A 19,427-nucleotide genomic window follows, 5' to 3' on the forward strand; every position below is an offset into this window, starting at 1 on the left:
TGCACTTTGCTAGCATCTTGGGAGTTGATTTCTTACCTCCATTCTGTTCTCTGAGGAAATAGTGGTGGGTGTAGCCAGAGAGCCTCAGAAACCACTTTCAGTTTTTGCTCATGGATATTTATTCTTGTCTTTCTTCTGGGGTCTGAACATCCTGTGCCAGTGCCCATTCCAAGCAGTGAAGAGTGCATTCCGTCCACTTCTACCACGGGTTTATTCTCCCCTGGCAGCACAGCCAACCTCTGGGGCGGTCTTGTTACAGAAATAGGTGGGTCTACTCTGATGATTCTTCTTGGTTTTCCACATGGTGCCTATCTGGCTAATATGGTTTGGCTGTGTCCCCACCCAAATCTCATCTTAAATTGTACTCCCATAATTCCCACATGTTGTGGGAGGGACCCGGTGGGAGATAATTTGATTCATGGGGGCGGTTTCTCCCATACTGTTCTCGTGGTGGTGAATAATTCCCGTGAGATCTGACGGTTTTATCAGGGGTTTCCACTTTTGCATCTTCCTCATTTTCTCTTGCTGTCACCATGTAAGAAGTGTTTTTTGCTTCTTGCCATGATTCTGAGGCCTCCTCAGCCATGTGAAACTGTGAGTCCAATTAAACCTCTTTTTCTTCCCAGTCTCGGGTATGTCGTTATAAGCAGCGTGAAAACGAACTAATATACAACCCCTTTCCATCCCTCATGTATTCTCCTTCCCCAGAACTAAAACTCTAAATAAACATTTTAATATTTTTCTCTTTTCTGGACTGTTGCTGGAGTTTTTAAAGCTATTATAAAAAGTACCAGCCTTTTTTTTTTCTTTTTTCAACCCTTCTTTTTTACAAGATTAGTTGCTCACTTTTCTGCCGGTGTGTTGGTGTTCCTTCTTCCTTCCTATCTTTTACTACCTTTGATTCATTTCACTGGGTTTTGGAGCCTGCTATACTCCACCCTCTTCAATGGTCAGTTTCCACGGTGAGAGACAGGACTAGCTGGATTTCCTAGGCTCACTAAGAATTCTTAACCTTAGCTGGGAAATGTGACCACACCTACCTTTAAACACGGGGCTTGTAACTCAGCTCACACCGGACCAATCAGGTAGTAAAGAGGGCTCACTAAAATACAAATTAGACTAAAAGCAGGAGGTAAAGAAATAGTCAAATCATATACCACCTGACAGCACAGGGAGAGGGGCAATGATTGGGATATAAACTCAGGCATTCCAGCAGGGAGTGGCAACCCTCTTTGGATCCCCTCCCTTGTAGGGGAGCTCTGTTTTCACTCTATTAAATCTTTCAACTGCACAGTCTTCTGGTCCGTGTTTGTTATGGCTTGAGCTGAGCTTTTGCTCGCTGTTCACCACTGCTGTTTGCTGCCATCCGAGACCCACTGTTGACTTCCACCCCTCTGGATCCGGCAGGGTGTCCGCTGTGCTCCTGATCCAGTGAAGTGCCCATTGCCGCTCCCCTTCGGGCTAGAGTCTGGCCATTGTTCCTGTGCGGCTAAGTGCCCAGGTTCGTCCTAATCGAGCTGAACACAAGTCGCTGGGTTCCACGGTTCTCTTCCATGACCCACGGCTTCTAATAGAGCTATCACACTCACCGCATGGCCCAACGTTCCATTCCTTGGAATCCATGAGGCCAAGACCCCCAGGTCGGAGAACAAAAGGCTTGCTGCCATCTTGGGAGCCGCCTGCCCCATCTTGGGAGCTCTAAGAACAAAGACCCGCCCATAACAATGGTATGCTGTTCATTTTCAAAGTGCTCCAACGACTCTTGCTGAGGTACAGGTGAGTTGGCTAATCTTTCAAATCACTTTCTTGCTAACCAGCCAAGGACTCTCTCATTTAGGGCCCTGTGGCCTGTTGATTTGTGCTTATTATATTTTTGAAGTTTTTAATATTTCTTACCATTTTATCCACACCTCTTCCTGCACTACACTGAACTTCTCCCATAATATAAGCTTGATTAAGGCAACGAGTAAGTATAGTTCTGTTCACTTAGCAGAGCTTACCACAGAATAGGCACCCAATAAGCATATGCTAAAGGAATAAATGAATAAATACATCTCTTGTGAATCATTATCTTCCAAAGTACATATGGTATTATGTTATAAAAATAAAGAATAATATTTTTTGGTTAATTGACTTATGTAAGAAAGGTTATAAATTGTCTTGCATTTTCTTATACTAAATGGAATGTGAAGTTACTACTAAGAGTGTCTTTCCAGAATTTGAATAATCAGTTGTGATACTCATCCACATTATCTCTTCAAGACACCTGACAGTAATTACCTCCGTGATAAATTTGAAGAAAGAAAATTGCTTTGTTATCTTGAATTTAAGAAACTGATAAAGAATTAAATGAATTTAAATGGAGGATGGATTCTCTAACACCCTGACACTTTGACCACTGAAGTGCTCATACCATGTGAGGAATCTGTGGCCTGAAAGCAAGAAAGCTTTTATTAGTGATCCTTTAAACAATATAAGGTTTTTAACCCTATCCCTTTCTACCTAATGACATTTTTACTAACACAAATGAGAGAGGGCCGAATTGCTCAGCTCATGTTTGATGACATTTATATTTACTTTAATTTATTCGTATATTTATTTAATAGTTGTGTCAAGCACCTATTAGTGTAAGAAAATGTGCTAAAACACCAATAATTTTAAAAGATGGGCAGTGCATAGCCCTTTCTCTCAAAATATGCAGCTTAAAAGAAGGCATCAGTTTTAAGTAATTCAAGGTAGAACAAAATAAACACCATAAGAAAGTTCAAAGAGGGAGGGTGATTCTAAGGACGAAACGGTCACGTTAGGGAAGCACTGTGGTTTAGTAAAAAACATATTCAGACTTTGGAATCAGAGACACCTGATTCTCCTGTTTATGACATAAACATATGCGGACTTGGTAAGTCTCAGTTTTCCCATGTATAAAATGAGAGTACTTATATGAGCCTGTTGACAGGGTTTTTTCAGCCAACATAGCCTTGTACTTTATTCTTTTGACTCCAAAAATGGTAAAGAGAAAGAAGATCTATCTAACATATCATTGGTCCACATTCTCTTAGAGTGATCGTTCTAAATTCAAAGCTGAAAATGCCACTGTTTTCCTTTGATACCTTTCATAGTTACACATATTCTTTTGCTAAAGCTCAAATAAGATAACGAACAAGTCTCTCCATCATTCGGTACTTGAGTGCCTCTTGAATCATGTCTACAGCCACTCTCTATTATGTCCTCCGGATAAAAGACATACTAGCCTGTTTGCAGTTCTTCAGACACATCATGAACCTTCCATGCTTGCATATGTTATGCCTTCTGTTGAAAAAGCTACCCCAATTTAGCAACCAGCAAATGTTGTATCCTCCATAGATTAGTTTAGAACTTTTTTGTTAAATTCTGAGCTTTTCTCTTCCCCCATCAAAGCATCCACTTCTCACTCCTATCTATATCACTCCCATTAGCATATACATACTTTCATTTTAGCATGTATATTGTCATTATTTATTTACATTTATTAATTTAGTATCTGTCTTTTTTCTAAGATTCATAATAGGTATGTGCTAGCTATATATTTATTGATATGTTCTTTCTCCCATGAGACTGTAAGATTTAACAAGGAAGGTTTTATTTCTAGCTTAACTTTAAATTTCCAAAGAGCCTAATTGCTTTTTGAAAAAAGAAAGAAACAATCAATCAACCAATCAATTAATCCATGTAGCAATTAGGTAACATATTGAATGTGCTTCTGCTCATCTAGAATAGACAGTGTACCTCCAAATACAATCATGAGCCTAAAGAGGGATGAATGGATACTATGGTTTGGCTGTGTCCCCACCCAAATCTCATCTTGAATTGTAATTCCCACAATTTCCACTGTCATGGGAGAGTTCCAGTGGGAGGTAATTGAATTATGGGAGCGGGTCTTTCCCATGCTCTTGTTGTGATAGTAAATAAGTCTCATGAGATCTGATGGTTTTATAAAGAGGAGTTCCCCTGCACACACTCTCTCTCTTGTGTGCCGCCATATAAGATGTCTCTTGCTCTTCTGCCATGCTTGTGAGGCCTCCCCAGCCATGTGGAACTGTGAGTCAATTAAACCTCTTTTCTTTGTAAGTTATCCAGTCTTGAGTATGTCTTTATTAGCAGTGTGAGGACAGACTAATACAATGGACAAATATTTCACACTGACCATTGATATGGTTTGGATCTGTGTCCCCACCCAAATATCATGTTCAGTTGTAATCCTCAGTGTTGGAGCTGGGGCCTAATAATAGGTGATTGGATCATGGGGGTGGATTGTTCATGAATGGTTTAGCACCATCCTTTTGGTGCTGTTTTCGTAATAGAGTTCTCATGAGATCTGGTTGCTTAAAAGTGTGTGGTCCCCTTCTCTCTGTTCCTCCTGTTCCAGCCATGTAAGATACGCCTGTTTCCCTTTGCCTTCCACCATGATTGGAAGCTTCCTGAGACTGCCCCAGAAGCAGAGGCCACTATACTTCCTGTACACCCTGCAGAATTATGACCCAATTAAAACTTTTTTCTTTATAAATTTTTCGGTCTCAGGTATTTATTTATAGCAATGCAAAAACTGACTAACACAACCATCATCTTGAGTTTCCAGACTTGGGCTTGTAAGGATGCCTCTGAGCTGGTGTATATAAAGAGCTATCAAGAACTGTACTTAAAGAGTCATCTCACAATACACAGAAATATTTTTCCCTAATGTCAAAATTATTCTTTACTGCCATCCAATACAATCACCTCACCAGCAACAACAAAATGTGTTTGAACATCTATGTATTTTGGGATAGAAGACATAGGAAAAGCACAATTTGAGAGGAAGTTACAGAGTCAGTATCAGAACTATATTCCAGGAATACAGTCAGTAAATTCTTTAATATGCATCTATACTGAGAATTCTTTCTCTTCCTTCTATTGACTGTAATAAAAGAATATTAAGTCTGGAAGAACAAGAGCAAGGATACCAACACATATAAGATTAACTATTGGTACCATTAGAGGCCCCAGCACAGATTAATGCCTGGGTGTTATAACACAATCAGCCATACAAGGAAGTTTTTCAAATCAAAGCACTCCATTTGTTTTCATAAACACTGATTCAGTTTAAAAATTGTTCAGAAAACAGATTGGTCATGAGTGTCATTTAAGATTCAGAGGAAAACACAGTACCAAAAACCAACCAAAGAGAAGAGCCAATAAACCTTATTACATTTAGATGTCCTTTCTAAATCTTTTCCTCCCTCTCTCCCTTGCCCCTGGTTCCTTTTTCTCTCTCTCTCCCAACTAGTTATGGTGAGAATTCAGCATTGCCATGATGCCATTCTAAATAAACATTGATATAAGGATGAGTCTTGTTGCCAGTACTCTAATGATCAACACAAGAAACCACTGATTAAATTGGTAGATACACAGGTGTTAATCTCCAGAGCCAAGTCCAACTCTGCATGTTCACCAACTATCAGAAGCAGATAAGTGTATGTCTTGAGATATTACTGCTCAAATGAATTTTTGGATGAATTTAGCAAGTGCCAATAGAACGTTTTTTCCATTCTAACAAAACTTTAGTAAGATAGTAGGTCTTGAAAAATTTAACATGCAGCCTTTATATGAAGGAAATAACAGAAACATTAGGGATTGCAATTATTTCCTAATTTTCATATGCCAATTATTTCATTTTGGATAACTTTTGTAACACTGTATAATATTCATTTTGTCAACATAAGGTGTTGAGGTGTGAAAAGTATTAAGACACAAAAGTTTCTCAAATATTTTTCCCACATGTAAAATTTCTGGTTCTGAAATCAAATATATTTCAGAAGTGTAGGATTTTAATCCTGTGCTTTTCTGGCACGTATTTTGTTTCTTGTTTCCAAGTTTACATAATATGATTATTATGAACTATAATTCTGAGCTATATTGTTCACATAAGAAATGTATTGATTATTCTTGTTTATGCATACTGAAACATCCATTTAATTGTTCAAAAATTGTGACACTTTAAAGTGTTTATTTCTATTTGAATTATAGAAGCAAAAACTATTTGTCATTAAAAGTTATTTAAGAAAACTTATATGTAGGACTCATCCTAATGAAATCCATTTAAAATGGCGGTTATTTAAAAATAGATACCTTAGTTCACATAAAAAGATTTTTCTTCTCATTTCAAAATGCTATAGGTGGCAATGAGTCAAAAACAGTCAAGATAACAAACTGTTCTTTGCAGCATTAGAGAAAAAGAAACTCCCTTTCATGATATTAAGAAAGTCATTAAGTTAATTAATATTCAGTACATAAAAGGACTGAACAGATTTAAATGCATTTTGTGGCCTCATGATTTTACCAACACTTAGTCAAAAATATGCAACACAGTGAATTTGAAAAGTCCCTCCTTCCTCCTCCTCTTATTTTTTCTTTTTCCTTTTTTTAATCTCTTTTTTCACAAAAGAATAATGATGACTAATACTATTATGAGTATCAGTAATTGAGCCTTTACTTTCTACCACACACTCTGCTAGGCATCTCACTGGGATCGATGCTTCTCCTATCAGTGCTTCAAGTCAGGTCACTTTGCTGGATTTATTTTCTTTTTCCCTCTAGATCTTCTACTTTTTTTGATTCCCCTCTGGGCGTCACCCAGCTGACCCCTAAGGTCTACAACATCCCTTGCTCTTTGGGTTCCAGTTGGTTTCACAATGGGAAGCTCTGTTGAGAGTACAGGGAGCAAGAGGTGAGTGAGAAAATGGCCATTGATTTCTTCTCTCTCTCTCTCTTTTCTTTGTTCCCTGTGTGGGCTGTGTCCCTCTACTGAGAGCACTAGCTCCCATTAGGTGGGAATCTCCCTACACCCACCTTCTCCAAGGCAGTGACAATGCTTAACACTTACCCCAAACTCTTTAACAGCTTTATATTCTTTTACTGGTCCTGGGCCTCATTCCTCCTGTCTTCTCTCAGCATCTTTGCCTTCCTGAGTTCATCTTGTGCTGTGGTTTCTTTCTCCAAACTTCTTTAGTGGATCTTAGTGATACAGACAGTTATCACAAATATCTCCTTTCTTATTTTGAAATGTGTAGCATATATCCTGTCTGCCACTTGAAACCAAAACAACTGCCCTTTTTTTTACATTTAACATATTTAATGCAGATTGAAATCTGCACAAGGGATCATGTAACCTTCTTTAACTATCTACTTTTAGATCTCAAAACTTCTGATTTGACACTTATATCCTCATCTCCTCTTCACCCTGCACTCTTAGAGATGAACCTGTGTATTCAGCTAAAAGTGATTAAAGTAGGTTCTTGTATTTTATCGCAAGGTTATTGAATAAATTTTGTTTTACATATAAATTATATTTTAGGTATTTATTATCAGGATCAAATTTTGTTTCGGGAAAGTTTGATCTCTGTGTTTTAATCTCATGCCAAAAGCAAATAAAATGTTTTGGAAATTATTTTCATATTACTTTTACTGTGACTTGCAAATGGAAATCAAAGACAGTTGGAGAAAAATTTGGCTATAAATATATATTCCCATATCAAGAATTTAAAATATAAACTTATAAGCCAGCCCTATCATTTTCACCTTCATAAACTTTTCTTTTTTGTCTATTTGTGATCTATTTAATTAGAGTTTTGGAGGGAAGAGCAGTTGGAAGCCTTGAAACTTGAAACTTTTTTTTCTAGAAGAAACACTGATGTATATAATCTTAAAAATTCACTCCCAGCTACTTGTGAGGCTGAGGCAGGAGAATGGCGTGAACCCGGGAGGCGGAGCTTGCAGTGAGCTGAGATTGCACCACTGCACTCCAGCTTGGGTGACAGTGTGAGACTCTGTCTCAAAAAAAAAAAAAAAAAAAAAACAATTCACAGTTCATCATTGGCCATTACGTAGAGGGGAGTGTGGTGGAGATAATTTAAATGTAAAAGTTTAGGTGACTTGATTTTCCTGATGATTAATCCTAGAAGGCTTACTTGGCTTTCCTATAGCCTTTGACTTTTAGAAAAATATATAGTAACATTGATGCAGGATTTTTCTTGGGCCCTTTGCCAGACTCACTGCAGGGGTGCCCTCTCTACTCAGCCCCCGGAACTCAACCCCTTGCAGGAGGGAGCACGTGAGTGAGCTGGTATGGAATTCAGCAGGCCACTCCAGCACCTACACAGAAACGAGCTCCATGCAGAGCCTGTGGCCAGCCCAGGTGTGTCACCTCAAGGGGAATGTGGTGGAACCCAGCTGAGGGTGCCTGCAACCCTGAAGCCCCAGAAGGGGTGTTACAGTGTTCTTTAGTTCCACTGTTTGCAGATGGCAGTGTGTTAGCAGCTTAATTGGCCCCTTGCTTCATTGTGTGGGGCAGCTCCCCTCTGTTGGCAAGGGCAAAAGGCTGGTGTGACAGCCTTTCTGGGTACCTGCACTCGGTGGGTCCCAAGCTCTTGTCTGATGTCCAAGAAGAATGAGGTCACACAGACGGTTGAAGGATGGTGAAGGTGGAGAATTTTGTTGAGCAATGAAAGCAGCCCTCAGTGGAGAGAGGAGCTGGAGAGGGGATGGGAAGGGCAGGTCATCTTCCCTGAAGTCAGGTTGTCTCTTCCCTGAACTCAGGTCGTCTTCTCCCCTACTGACTGAGTCCAGGGTCTCTATAGGCACGGGATGGGGAGTGCGTGCTGATTGGTTTGTGAGTATGCAAAAAAGGTTAAAGTAAAAAGCATCACTCAAAGGTGGGCACAACAATGTAGAAAACCAATTAGGAAAGGGAAGGTATATGTAAAATAGGTGAAGGGTGGGCATCAATCAGGGGAAAGCATGCCAAGCAGGAAGACAAGTTCTCAATCCAGTCTGAAGATTTAACTTGTATTTTGGCTTTCAGGCTTTAAACTGTCTTCAGCTTGGAGGTGGGGTTTCACTGGGTACCCACCCCTATCTACCTAGGCATTTGGCTGCTTCCTGTCACTGTCAATATCTTATTGATACTAAATATTATTTTCACATGTAATTATTAGATAAAATGTATGTAAAACAGTGTGCTTGAACCTGTTGTGTTAGCAACACGTTAAGAGCAAGTTTAGCCTTACAAGCTTTACAAAAATAAGTTTGTTCATTGGGTTTAATATAGCACAGAACTGTATTTGAAATCAGTAGTCAGAAAGGAACACAACCCAGGGAGAAGTCTGGCTCTTATCACAAAATATGCATTTCTTGAACCAATCCATCATCCAAAAATGGAAAGTAGAGACAATAATAAACAAGAAGGCTTGATGGCCATTCCCAAGTTCAAGTTTCTGTTACTTGATTGCAATTGAGTGGGCATTAGTGTTTCTCCAAGTTATTAAGCAAGAGCAAAATTATTATATTATTATTTCTGAATTTTTGAGCAGTGACTGGATAAACAAGAGGCATTAGGAAATAGAGTTGCTTTTCTTTTTTTAATTTACATTTATGCTGGTAGTAGATAACATAATTTGTTGGTATGTTGTTATTTATTTTAAGTAACCATATTCAGATTCAGAAAGCATGTGAGGAGTACCTTGTTTTACAAGGTACTTTTACAATACATTTAATAAATGTATTGAACATTTATTAAAAGCAGAATGTTGTCAAAAAGTAGGGGATTTAATTGTACCATCAAATTGTACTCCCAAATAAATATTACAGTACAAAATAAACCCATGGATAATGAAAGTAAATACAGCAAAAGGGGTAAGAATGAATGGGCAAATTTCATGGAATTTTAGGAATCCATGAATACATGGGCACTTATTAATTGTTATTTATATAACAAATTCTTAATGAAAGTGCTTTAACAACAATATTTTAAAAGACTGCATTTGTTTTACTGTGTACCAAATTACTTCCAGTTTCAGTGGCCTGAAATAACAGTTATTTATTATTTCACAGCTTCTGTAGATATGACTTTGTTGGGCATCTCTAGCTCCGAGTCTCTCATAAAGTTGCAATGAGATTGCCAGCCAAGGCGCAGTCATCTCAATGCTTGACCAGAGAAGGATCAACTTGCAAGCTCACTCCCATGGGCCACCACACAGAGCACAGAACATGACAGATGGCTTCCTCAGCTAGAGGGTCTTAAGAAGCAGCAAATGAGAGGAAGTGACAAGACAGAAGCCACAGTCATTTTATAACCTACACTTGGACATGACATCCCATCACTTTTGTAGTATTCTATTCATTAGAAATGAGTTACCAGGTACAGCGAGGTGAAGTGATTAAACAAGGCACAGATACCAGAAGGCAGAGATCACTGGGGATCATCTTACAGGCTGCCTGCCAGAAAAAGATTAACACAAAATGATGCACTGTGTGAAATTACTATACTAGTCTTGGAACACTAAATTTTGATAATGGAGATTCAATCAAGCAACACTTTTAAAGCATTAAATGACTAATCATAATTATTCTAAACTCAGAATCTTTATGTTATTTAGACATTAAAGTCCAGGTTAAAAAAAGAAAACAACAAAAGGACGGACGTTATTGAGCGTTATTGAGTTAAATTGTTCGCACCCCCACAGTAACTCTGTGCGCCAAGAACTATGGCTGGGCTTACTTTAGGATGGGAACTGAAGAGTAAGAGTATAAATTTTCAGATAAAATAGGACCCTTAAACAATTATGCTCCCACACTGGTTTAACTGGATCTTAACAAGTTTAACTGGATCTTGTCTGTTAGTGGGTAGGTGTTTATAAGCGTAATAGTGCTCCCCAAGGGAAAGGTAAATTTGCCATCACTTCCCTACCAAAATGGCCTGTTACTTTCTTACCTGCCATAAAGTCATGCTTCTTTTCAAACTTTGAATTATGGAATGCCAGAGGCCACAAAGCACAACCTGTTTCTTTCAAATTGTAAATCTAAACCTCCTAGGAAAAAAATGGGTATTAATTTCATTCATGGACGTATCCCATAATGAGTCTATAACCCAGTTATTTTGTCCTTCCAACTTTATTATGATGTTATTCTATTTTGTTTTGCACTAATGTCAAGAAGCATTTTATTAAATCAAAGCCAAGATTTCTAGTTTTCTTTTAAATTTTTATGGGGTGCATGCCATATTTTGATACAGATACACAATGCATGTGAATCACATCAGGGTAAGTATGGTAAGGAATTCTAGTTGTAATATTAAGCCAAAATTATTTCTGCCTCAATAAGAGTGACAATTAGATAATTTATCATTTTTTTCAAATAACTGAAAATCCTATAGATATGTCTTTCCTTTTTGAAAAGGAAAAAATAGGGGTAGTCATTTTACATTGATTATATTGTAATACTCTCATTTGTTTTTCAGAGCAATAAGGTTATATTTGATGAACAGTTTTCATTGTTTTGTTTTTTTTTTTTTTACAAAAAAGAAATGGTGGATGCTTTTTGACTTAATTATTTTTCGGTTGTTCATGTTCCATTTAGCTAAGACATAACATGATCACGCTCAGAACTCCTGCTTTTTTGGCAGGAAGTGGAATAAAAAACAAAGTTTTACTAACTTACAACAGTTTCTCTTGGCCTTTCTGTTGACTTATTTCTTGAATTATTTTATTTTGTTGACATCTTGAAAAGGAGTGATTCTGAATTAACTGAATTTAAAAAGATGTATTCATTCATTTTTACCTTGTCAAACCTTCCCTATGTGGATGAAAGGTAGAAGAGAAGACAAAAAAAAAGTACATTCAGAGACTGACTAGTTATCTTCTGTGAAACGTAAAATCAAATCTTGTTAAACACCTTGCTTGGTCTTCCAATGGCCTTCCTTTACATTTAGAATTAAATTCAGTGCCTTCATCATCCATCCGGTTCTATGTGTCCTAATCTCTGTCTTCTGTTCCAACATTATGCTTTGCTATTATGGCTCAAGCCACTAAGGTCTGTGTTTTTTTTTTCTTCCAACCCATGAATCTCATTCTACCACTTAGGACTTTTATGCTCACTGCACCCCTGTCTAGAAAACTATGACTCATTCTTTCTCCTCATTCAGTCTCTAATTAGAACAGCTTTCCACTGTGACCTAATCTATGGTTTCAATCTCCCCTAACCACGGTAGCTGGGATTACAGATGTGCACCACCACACCTGGCTAATTTTGTATTTTTAGTAGAGACAGGGTTTCACCATATAGACCAGGTTGATCTTGAACTCCTGGCCTCATGTGATCTGCCTGCCTTGGCCTCCCAAAGTGCTGGTATTATAGGTGTAAGCCACCATGCTGGGACCAAGCCATGTTTTCTTGACCTTACTTTTCCCTTCCATGCCCAAATGGAAAGTAAATAAATAATCCACTGCTTCAATATGGTTTTGCTTTGTTTCTATTGAATTACACTCTGTTGTTTTTATAAAACATATCACTATTTGGAAATTAATGTTTGCTTAGGTTTGTGTAGTTATTTTTCATGTTTATCTTGTGCCACTCTTGCTGGAATGTAAGCTACAGTAATATAGGGATCTTGAAAACCTATATTTTAAAAAAATAATTTCAACTTGTATTTTAGATTCAGTGGATACTGGTGCACGTTCGTTACATGAGCATATGGTACTGGAGGTCCTAGCCAGAGCAATCAGGCAAGAGAAAGAAATAAAAGTCATCCAAGTAGAAAGAGAAGTTGAACTATCTCTCTGCTGGGAACAGAAAACCCGAAAGACTCTGCCAAAAGGCTCTTAGAACTGATAAATGCCTTCTAAAGTTTCAGGATACAAAATCAGTGTTAAAAAAATCAGTAGCATTTCTATACATCAATAATGTTTAAGCTGAGAGTCAAATCAATGACACAATCCCATTTACATTAGTCACAAAAATAACAAAATACCTAGGAATACAGCTATCCAAGGAGGTGAAAGGTCATTACAGGGAAAACTACAAAACACTGCTGTACTGTTAAAGCAAGCAGTAAGCAAGGCTGCACTTTGGAGGTGTGAGGTGTGGCGAGATAGTGCCTCATCTCTCAAGGTTGTTCACTGCAAGTACAATCCTGAGAACGCCCATGGCCCAAAAACACAAAGAAGCAGGAGATATTGATGGCGTGTCTCCCAACACTGTGTTAACTCCCCTCACTGAAGAAGAAGAGAAAATGCTTCTGTTGAAAAATGTCATTTTCTACTTCCTATGTAATGCATCTAATCCAATAATTACCATAATTTTATAAATTATATTTTTTATGTTTCAAGATTATAGACTTCAGTTTAAGAATCTGGTTTTTCATAGCTCTTTTTGTGAGAAAAATACACACACACACACACACATCTCCACATTACAATGTGTGTGTATGTGTGTGTGTATGTGTGTGTAAGCATTTATTTGGTAGCCTAGGCATAAAGTATGGTTTTTCCTTGGCATCCCCGAGGGACTGGTTCCAGGAACCCCTGTGGATGCCAAAATTGAAGATTGCTTAAGTCTCATATAAAGTGACATAATATTTGCATATAACCTATGCACATTCTCCTGTATACTTTAAATTAAATTATGTCTAGATTACCTATAGTGCCTAATCTGTAAATAGTTGTTATGCTGTATTGATTTTTTATTTTTATTTTTAATTATTGTTGTTTTTTAATTTTATTTTTATTTTTCTATTTTATTTTATTATTATTATTTCTTTGAGATGTAGTCTTGCTCTGTCACCCAGGCTCGAGTGTGGTGATGCGATTCAGCTCACTGCAACCTCTGCCTCCCGGGTTCAAGCGATTCTCGTGCCTCAGCCTCCCGAGTAGCTGGGATTACAGGCGTCTGCCACCACGCCCAGCTAATTTTTTGTGTTTTCAGTAGAGATGGGGTTTCACCGTGTTAGCCAGGATGGTCTCCATTTCTTGACCTCCTGTCCACCCACCTTGGCATCCCAAAGTGCTGGGATTACAGGCGTGAGCCACCACACCCGGCTGTTGTTTATTTTTATTTTTTTGCTAATTTTGATCCATGGTTGGTTGAATCCATGAATGTGGAAGCTTTGGGTATGGAAGGTGGATTGTACTGCAGTTTGAAATATAGCTAAATTTTTAGAAGGATTTTAATATAAAATTCTAAAGCAGAAATATAATGCAGGAGACTGCTCATGTCCTGATAGAATCATTTTCAGGTTATATAATCTGTTCAAAATACTTGTTTTCCAATAAAAGGAAGTTGTTTTTCATAATCGGTTTTTTGGAAGAAGTCTCATTTATTGTAGTAATCTGTACAGGTTATTTATTTATTTATTTATTTATTTATTTATTTATTTATTTATTTTTATTTATTTATTTATTTATTTATTTATTTATTTATTTATTTATTTTTGAGACAGAGTCTCGCTCTGTTGCCCAGGCTGGAGTGCAGTGGCGTGATCTCAGCTCACTGCAAGCTCCATCTCCTGGGTTCACGCCATTCTCCTGCCTCAGCCTCCCGAGTAGCTGGGACTACAGGCGCCTGCCACCACGCCCAGCTAATCTTTTGTATTTTTAGTATAGATGGGGTTTCACCGTGTTAGCTATGACGGTCTCGATTTCCTCACCTTGTGATACGCCTGCCTTGGCCTCCCAAAGTGCTGGATTACAGGCGTGAGCCACCGTGGCCGTCCTTTATTTTTAATAAAAATTATCCTCTGCTATTATCAAATATACTCTAAAAGTATAAATTGTTAAATGAAACAAAGTATTTGATATTACTTTTTCCATATTACTAGAACTTATAAAAAGAGGTTAGAAATTTTTTTGTGTGTGTCCTTATATTACTTTCTAATTTTCTTTTCTTTTTTTTTTCTTTTGAGATGGAGTATATGTATATGTATATATTCATATGTATATGTATCTCATATACATATGAATATGTATATGAGATATATATTCTCTCAACCTGTGGCTTCCATGTTTACTTTTAATATTGAGTTTTAGTTAAGAGAAGAACTTAATTTTAAAAGTCTAATCTCACAATTCTCTCTTTTATGGTTAGTGCTTTCCTTCTTCTATTTAAGAAACACTTGTACAACTCCAGAATCATAATTTATTTATATTATAGAATTTTTTTTAACATTTCTAAACTGTAAGGTGGAAACATTTTCATGTTCATTAATCTACATAAATATAGAACATAAATATATAAGTGATCTGGTGCGATATATTGAAAAGACCACATTTCCCTTACTGCTCCTTCCCTAGTATGATATCTTGCTGTAAATAAGTTAATTCTATACATATGCATCTGTTTCTGGATTTTCTGATCTATTCCATTGGTTTATTTTTTCTTTCCTTCTGGTAATACAACAATGTATTAAGTCTTAACATGTCTTGCTATCCTGAAGGATGAATCTTCCAACTCTCTTCTTCCTCAGTATTCTCTACCCACTTTCAAAGTCCTTCAATATAATACTGAAGAGATGTGATAAATGACATCCTACTCTAGTTTTTGATCTCAGGATGTAAGTTTTTGAAACTGTAGCATTAGCATGATGTATACTTGTAGAATTTTGAAAATAACCTTTATCAGATTAAAAAACTTCACTTCTGCTTCTAAGTAGGCCAGGGCTTCTACTGAAACAATAAGAATAGCTGAATAAATTACAAAAGTTGTATTTCTAAAGGAATTAGAGGACAGAAGAAATAATGAGGATTAAAGTGACTGAAGCTCCAGAGAGAATAGAGCTGTTCAAAGGTGAATGAGGATGTGCACTGGCCTTTTCCAGGTTGTATTTGCCCATTCAGAATTGGCAGAAGTGGAGAATACTGGCTTCGCCCAGGCATTAGACATTTCCTGGGGAATAAGAAGTCAGTAGAGGCCGGGTGCAGTGGCTCAGATCTGTAATCCCAGCACTTTGGGAGGCTGAGGTGGGCAGATCATGAGGTTAGGAGTTTGAGACCAGCCTGACCAACATGGTGAAACCCCCTCTCTACTAAAAATATAAAAATTATCCAGGCATGGTGGCATGCGCCTGTAATCCCAGCTACGCGGGAGGCTGAGGCAAGAGAATCCCTTGAACCCAGGAGGCAGAGATTGCAGTGAGCCGAGATCGCGCCACTGCACTCTAGTCTAGGTGACAGAGTGAAACTCTGTCTCAAAGAAAAAAAAAAAAAGTCGAGTGAAACTCTCTGTCTCACAAAAAAAAAAAAGTCAGTAGAGGTTTTAGTAGTTGCGCAAAGATACAGTGACAAAATCAGAGACTTAATGGGGTCTAAAACACAGAGTTGGTTTTCTCCCAAAGACATGCCTCACGTTCTGAAGCTTCCTATAGCAAGAGACTAAAAAAAAAATAAAGCAAAAGATTTTGGAAAACACAGCAAAACTCCAACAGTCTTGGAGTGTTGGAGACACAGACACATTCCCCAAACTCTCAACCAAAATCCTCAAAAGGCCAGGTGTTAAGGATGAAGGGTAAGCCACAAGGAGACTGAGTCCTAAGGAGTGCAACCAACCTTACCCATGCTCAGGCCCCAGTTGGATTAGGGTGATCAATTTCCAACCCTCTTCTGGTGAAAGTTACATCACCTAATGCCTGTATTTTTTGTAGTAAATAAATAGTATGCAATTAATAATTATTCTACTTGTGCAATAAGAGCATATGCCAATATCACAAAGAAACACAAAAATACAAGCAGATTCTGATTTTCAGGTTAGCAGATAAGAACTTAAGATACTTAAGATTAATATATACAACAGAAAAAGAAGAAAAAGGAAAAAATATTGACTGAAAAATGAGGAATTTCAGTGGAAAATTAGAATCTATAAATAGATTTAGAACAACAGTCTAGAAACAAAAATGTGACCTATGAACTTAAGAACTCAACTGATAGGTTAACAAGGGATTAGACATATATGACAAGAGTTCTGAACTGGATCAATGTAAAATACACAAACTGAAGCACAGAGAAAAAGAAAAAAATAGAAAAGCACGTAAGAGACTTATAGAACATACTTATAATGTGTTAAATAACCTGTAATTAGAGTCTCAGAATGAGGTGGGGGAGGGGTTAGCATTATTCGGAGAAAAAAGTGGCTGAACGTATTATATTATCTTTATGTTGTTTCTTAAAGCTTAATAGTGAAATAGTATGAAGTATTAAATGATGACATTTAAAAAAATGTTTTATCTGAAATATTCCAACACAGTTTTAAATGTGAGGTGGATCTGAGTTTACTGCCTTAAAAATTTATAGTCAGAAACATTTTAAGCCAAACAGCATCTCCAGGATGATTTATCTCAAACCCCTATGTTTTATTTCTGAGGTCACAAAGGGATTAAAAGACTTGCTCAGGGTTCTAGAGCAGATAACCCCTCAACTTTCCATTTTATTCTATTTATGGAGACACTTTCAGTGAACCTGATTACTAATATGACCCAATTGCAGTAGCTGGGGTTGGGGGAACAAGTAAATATTTCCTTGTTTCCTCTGCAAAGCATTCAGTTATGCACTAAAAATAAGAAAGAGGATACTTTGGGAAATAATTCTCTGACTGTTCTGGTTTATCTAAATGAACCTAAATAAAAATTATTATGATATTATAAGTTGGCTCTGGGAATCTCCAGCTCCGTTTTTGTTCCGTTAGATATGTACCATCTTACCAAGTTTCCTGATCCTGTGAATTTCTTGTAAGTTCTACCTCATTTCTCATTCTGTTTCTGTGTTGACTTACAGTCCTGAACACCCAACTCTTTATCTATTATTGTGTTGTCTGTTGTTCCTTCTACTAAAAGTCAAAATGTGAATCCTGATAAGGGGCTCTCTGCCCCTTATCAGCCATGCAATTTGGGCAAATTATCTGCTTCTGAGCCTCAGTTTCTTTATATGTAAAATTAGCATAATAAATAACACCTGCATAGTTGAATATCACTTAATTTATATCATTCTGTGTTTCTTAAACATTAAAATTCTACTGTTTATTAATCATAAAATTAATTTAAGAATAAGTGAATAGTTTCTACCATAGGCAGGTGTTAAGGCAATTACATTAAACAAAATTCTAGAAATAAAGTACTTTGATGAGGGCTCAGCAGATATGGTCCATAGGCCAAATCCTGTTCACCACCTATTTTTATAAATAAAGTTTTATTGGAACACAACCATATCCATTTGCTTACATAATAAATATGGCTGCTTTGCTATTAAAAAGGCAACTATATCTGAGTAGTTGCAATCGACTGGGTAACTCACAAAACCTGAAATATTTATTAGCTGGCCTTTTACAGAAAAACAGTTTGCTGACCTCATCTTAAAGCATTGCCTGGCATAACAATACACATTAATTGTTATTGTCAACCAACTCTTTTCAAAATAATACAAAATCCAGACTTCATTATACTTCTTAAATACTTACTGATAAGTTTGATTGGTATTTAGGAAATCCACTATACACTCGCCAATTTTTATGAATTCTACATTAAAAGAGCATTTTTTGCTAGTATGCTTTCCTTTTTCTATGGGTGAAAACAAATTTCTGGTATATTATTTTTAAATTTAAGACTAGTAATTATGCACAGCTGAAATAAATTTTGCATAAGAATTAATGATTTAGAGAGTCTACTAAGGCTAGTTTGAGCTATAATGTGCATTTTTTCTCTAACAATCCCCATAAATCAAGATTTACTCATATTAAATAATACATTAAAAAAGAAACTCATTTCTCTTTTGCTGTTTTATACGAGAACATTAAACATATAACTTTTGTTCAATTTCAGATAGTTAATATAAAACATTGCAGAGGAAATGGATATCTATTTTGGAAAGACGGAGGCAATTGTTGTCTATGGCAAGACAGAGAAAACACATTTCTTTCTACTTGAAACTAAGATTATTTATAAAAGGAAAATTACCTAGGAGATGATGACCGGGTAAAGCTTGTCTAACCAGAGAACTTCATAAGTCCATGGCTTCTTCCTCATGCTATTCCTGGAAACTACCTTTTAAAATTGTTCCCATAAGATGTTGGATCATACCCAATGTGAAACCATCAAAAGATAATTGTTGTAATAGCACCAATAATAAGTGCCATAATGACTCACCAGACATCTGTATTTACATGCTGAGGGATTATGTCTTAGTTTCTATATCCAAAGTTAGGGTTGTAATTATTATACATAAGTTACCATTATGCCCAGGTAAGACATTTAATATACACTCAATAATTATTTATTGAATAGCAAACAGTTTACCTTGCATTATAAGGAAATCTGACTAGATGAGAAGGAATTTTAGTAACTACAGAAATCAGTAATGATTCTAACATTATCAAAACGTCAGCATATGTGGAACATGAAAGTTAGAAGTTTTATTGCTCTATGATATAATAAAACAAACTATGGAACAAACGCTAATAGTGAAAAATAAAGAAAAGCTATGAGAAACAGTATATAGAAAAAATCATCAGAACTTGATGATTAATTCAATGTGCAATAATGGATTAAGGAAAATGAAATCAAGGAAGTCCTCATTCCCACTGTATGAAAAAATCATATTTAG

At 36.7% G+C, this 19,427-nt stretch overlaps 1 long non-coding RNA gene across 1 annotated transcript in view; it reads left to right on the forward strand.

The window, feature by feature from the left end:
* The first annotated feature begins 1,711 nt into the window (after positions 1–1,711).
* LOC131381350 (uncharacterized) overlaps positions 1,712–19,427 on the forward strand; it is a 320,268-nt gene continuing 302,552 nt past the window's right edge. Inside the window, exon 1 of the long non-coding RNA XR_009210028.1 lies at positions 1,712–1,776. This is a non-coding gene — a long non-coding RNA (uncharacterized LOC131381350). The remainder of the gene's footprint in view (positions 1,777–19,427) is intronic.

The sequence above is a fragment of the Hylobates moloch genome, unplaced genomic scaffold (genome assembly GCF_009828535.3).
Source record: "Hylobates moloch isolate HMO894 unplaced genomic scaffold, HMol_V3 SCAFFOLD_15, whole genome shotgun sequence".
Lineage (NCBI taxonomy): Eukaryota > Metazoa > Chordata > Mammalia > Primates > Hylobatidae > Hylobates > Hylobates moloch.